We start from the raw sequence: 4,655 nt of genomic DNA on the forward strand, positions 1-4,655 counted from the left end.
CCCCTCCACCTCAGCATCCTCATCTCCATCAGCATCCTCTGCACCCTGAGCCCCACGAGCACCCCAGGCAGCACCATTCTCCCGAGCACTCCGGCCTCTCTGAGCACCCTTGTCCCAGCACAGGGTGCTGGAGCCCACGCTGATCCCCAGCCCAGGGCCTGCAGCTCTGCCCACAGGCACAGGGTCACGCCAGCGTCCCCCCCCCATCACTCCAGCCCCTTCGTTAGAGCAGGGAGATTAATTGGACGCGGTGAGTGACAATCCCCGCGGGCCAACTCCCCCCCCCGTGCGGCACAGCCCGGGGCGGTGTGGCATTTCCAAAGGTTAGCAGCAAACAAGGTGCTTGTGACAGCTCCCATTTATCTCGCCGGTGCCGCGCGGGTGCTAATGCGGCGCCGCGGCGCAGCGCGGGGCTCGGCCGGGCTGCAAGGGAGGCACCCGGGCATGCACCAACGCGAGGTGCGCGGTGCGTCTGCACCATGCAAGGGTGCCACGAGAGCCCCGGTGCAGGCGGCTTGCAGGCTTGCAGCTGCGAGCGCGCGCTCCAAATGCCTGCGCACCTGCCCACGCGCCTGCCGGGCGCGCGAGCGGCTCGCCAGGTACCTCGTGCACGAATGCAGGGCTACGTGCACGCGCGGCGCGGCGCTGCATGTCTCTCTTTGCAGGTTTGCCTCTGCTTCCCGGGCTCTGTGTGTGCACGCACACGTGAGGAGGCGCATGCATGTCGAGGTGCGTGTGCACGTGAGGATGCAGGTGCACGCGCGGGGGGATGCACGCGCGGGGGGATGCACGTGCGCGCAGGGCGCGCTGCACCCGCAGGGCTCTCCTTGCTCCGACGCCGTGCCCGCGCGCCCAGCCTGCCCGGCTCCGCGCGCAGATGGGCCTGATGAGTGGCAGGCCGCTAATGAAAGTCCCCAGGAGGCCACTCTGCGGTGACGGCTCCTCGGTGCCAGGGCAACGGCCTGACCCGCCATGGGGACACCAGGGACGCCAGCGGAGCCGGGCGGCCGCTGTGGCCGGCGCTGCCCGGGACGCGGCTCCGCGGGGCGGCCGCGCTGCCCGTGCGGCTCCCCGGGGTGCGGAGCGCTGCCCTCGCCCCGAGCAGACCCCTGTTCCGCGCGCGGGGAACATATGCAAATGCAGCGGCTTTATTAACGCGCTCGGCACGCGCCTGCTGATAAATATTTCATAGCCCGAGTAGGACTTCGGGTTTTTTTTTTTTTTTTTTTTTTGCTTCTTCTTCTTCTTTCCTTCCTTTTGGTTCCTTTTCCCTGTCATTCGTTTCCTGCCTTTTCTTTTCTCTGCTGCTGTTTTAGTTATTTATTATTTTTAAGGGCTTCGTAGTGAGGCAGGAACTAGGGGGGGGAGCAGAGGATGGGCCCCCCAGCCTCCCCCCGCAGGTGGCCAAGAAAAGTGCTGTTAAGAGCAAAGGCAAAAAAATATAATAGAAGGGAGGAGCCGGCACCAGGCGAAGGATCCAGGGCTTGTGTGACTCATTGGGCTGGAGGAAGAAAGGAGACTGAATGGGGAAATGAGGAGAGAAGCGGAGCGGGAAGGGGGCGAGGGGGAGCAGTGGGCGAGGGGCGCGCGAGCAGGTTGCAAGCGGTGCCCGGGTGCAAGGGGCACACGCTGCATGCACAGGGCATGTGCAATGTGCATGCAAGCAGAGGGCCCCTGGGAGGGTGCCCGGGCTCAGCTCCGTGCCCCCTGTAGCCCCCTGATCGCCAGCGCCCGCCGCCTCCCGCGGCGCCTCCCCGCTCCGCTTTATTATTGCAATAAATGTAGCCATAAAAGTGGCAGGTATCGGCGCGCGAGGAGATCGCTTCTCCTGAGCTATGGAAATGTAATTTCGAGTGTGCCCGGGAAATTTTATAARATCTTATCAGGSGGGTTMAAAAAWTTCYTTTCCSMCCCCCCCCCCCCCCCAAGCTGCTGCATCGCGCACCCCTCGCTTGGAGCCGGTGTCAAGGCTGGGGGGGCACCATGTAGGGCACCCCATAGGGGAGCAAGGCTGCTACCTACAGGGGCAGATGCGGCACAGGGGGTGATGCCCGGCTGGTGCAATGGGTGCTGCAGCCCCGGTGCTGCTCCCTGCTTGCCATGGGAAAGCCGGGGGGGGGCGGTCTGGATGCAGCAGGGGGGACGCACTCATTCCTCCGGCAGCATCGGAGTGGCGGCAAAGGAAGCTCCATCTTTCCCGGGCCATTTGCTCCGGCGCCTGAGCACGGAGGCTGAGCCGGGCGGTGGCTGCCGCCCCCCTCTTCCCAAACGCCACCAAACGCCCCAAAACGCCCAAACGCCCTGACCCAAACACCCAGGTTTGCGGCACGGGGAGAGCGGGGCCGGCGGGCTGTCCCCCCCGGCGCGGGCCACACGGAGCTGCTGGCTGTAGGTTATTGCATGTGCCCGCGTGGGGAGCAAAGGGCAGCACGGGGACAGGTTATTAAAGCAGGGGAAATGAGGCGCCGGGCCCGGCGGCGCGCGCTGCTGTGGTTCAGCCGGGCACGGAGCCCACGGGGCACACGCAGGACCCGGGGCGGCTGCACCAGCCCCAGGCGCAGGAGGGTGAGGGTGGTCGGCCCTGGTTCTCCGGGACAGCACTGAGTCCTGATCCTGGCACAGGAGAGGTGCCCGCCTGGCACCGCTGTCCCTGGCCGCCCTGCAGCCGAAGACGGGGACAGGGATATCGTGGCCCTGTGGCGCTGGCACCGCTGCAGTTGGCACCGAGCTGCGATGCTGCGGCCGGGGACGAGCATCAGCCGCAAGGTGCCCTCAGGCAGGGCCCAGGTGCGCGGGCGCTGCCACCTCCCTGAAACGGCGCCGCTGGCCTTGGGGACAGGGGGCAAGGTGTCCTGAGAATGGAGGGAACCCTGGGCATGCAGCCGGGCAGCAGAGGTGGCCGATGCTGACACCAGCACCCAGAGCAGCAGGGAAGAACCTCTCAGTTGTCCCTTGCAATGTGGGGACACCCTGGGGTGGGGGGCACACTTCCCTGTGCCAGGAAAGGGTTAAATTCACCCCATAACAGGAGCTGGCACCTAAGGGGCCAGCGCAGCTGCCTGCGGCAGGGCCATCTGCCAGCCCGCTGCCCCAGGGGCCCCGGCTGCCACCCCGGGGACGCCCCTGGGAAGGGCGATTTTTGGGGAGCGGGCACTTCCATCAGGGCCACTCTGGCTGCCCCCCATGCCCACCCGGAACAGGGAAACTCGGGTGCAGTTTCCTGGAAAATAGAGCCCCGGGGGGGCAGCCTCGGCCCCCCAGCTCCATGCCAAGACCCCCCCTCCCCGGCTCTATCCGGCAATGCACAAAAACAAGGTGATGCAGCAAGGCAGGGCGGCAGCCCGGGCGGGGGGCACTGGGTGCCGGGGGGCTGAGCTTGGCCCCCCTTGTCCTCAATGAGGACAAGGATCTGCCCGCACAGGCGGGCCCCCCCCGCCCCCGGGGGACCATTGCAAACATGGGGGGTGGGATCTGCGCCCCCCACCCTTCCCCGCAGCTGCTCCCGCTCCCGGCTGCAAAGTTTTTCCTGGCGGGACCGGCCCGGCCCCGCAACGCGGGAGGGGGGCACGGGGGTCGCAGCCCCCCCGGCGGCTCCTCCGTGCGGGCAGCGGGGGGGCCGGGGCAGCGCCCTGCGCCCGCTGCCATCAAAACAAACCCATTTGTCTTGGAGCGGCTCCGGCGCCGACAGATGCTCTGCGCTCGCTGGACGCGGGGAGGGGGTCGCGGGGAGGACCCCCCCCCCACGCACACACGGGCGTTTGGGCCCTATCTCCACCTACGAGCGCGGGGAGGGCAGACAAGTTGCCACAGCCTCGGCCGGGGGGGCTGCGCGGGGGGGTCCCTGATGTGCATCCAATTCCCCGGGGGAATTGACTCGTTTGATTTTATTCATGAAACACGGAAAGTAAAAATGGAGTGTCAGGAAAGCCGAGCCACGAGGCGATGAGGCCGCCCCCCCCGGCCCCCGCCGCGGCTGGGGGGAGCAACAGGGGGGGCACGGCGCGGGGGGGGGCGCGACGCGAGCGGCCTCGGCGCCCCCCAGCACCGAGGGGGTCCCCGGGGCCTCTGTGGAGACCGGGGGGTCTCGGGGCGCCCCCCCCACCCCACTTCGTCCCGGGGACGAGGGTAAGGGGGGTCCAGAACAGGCTGGGAAGAGGTCCCCCCCCGGGGCCGGGCTGAGCCCGCGCCCGCTCGGGACAGGGATGGGGCAGCTCCAGCGCCCGCTGCCCGGCGGCGCCGCGCGGGTCGCTCCGGGCTCCGCGCCCCCAGCCCCGGCGGGGGGGAGAGGGGAGCGGGACCCGCGCGAGTCCGGGGCCGCCCACGCGCGCCCGATCCGCGCGGCTCCGTCTCGCACCCCGCCGTCCCCCCCCGCAGCTGCCAGACGGCGCTTCCTCGGGCGGAGGGGGAGCAGCGCCCACGGCCGCGGCCCCCTCGCCCCCTGCCCGGCCAACGTGGGGCGGCCGCAGCCCCCGGCGGTGCCTCCCGCAACTGCCCCCCCGGCACCGCGCGACCCCCGGCCGCTGCCCCAGGACTCCCACGGACCCTCCCTCCCCACACCTCCCCGCACGGCGCGACCCTCCCCATGCCGAGCGGCCCCGCTCAAAGGCAATCCCCCCCCACACTGCCCGCTCCCCCCAAAATTACACGACCCCCCC

The sequence above is a fragment of the Nothoprocta perdicaria genome, unplaced genomic scaffold, assembly GCF_003342845.1.
Source record: "Nothoprocta perdicaria isolate Ctin4 unplaced genomic scaffold, notPer1 scaffold_486, whole genome shotgun sequence".
NCBI classification, from domain to species: domain Eukaryota; kingdom Metazoa; phylum Chordata; class Aves; order Tinamiformes; family Tinamidae; genus Nothoprocta; species Nothoprocta perdicaria.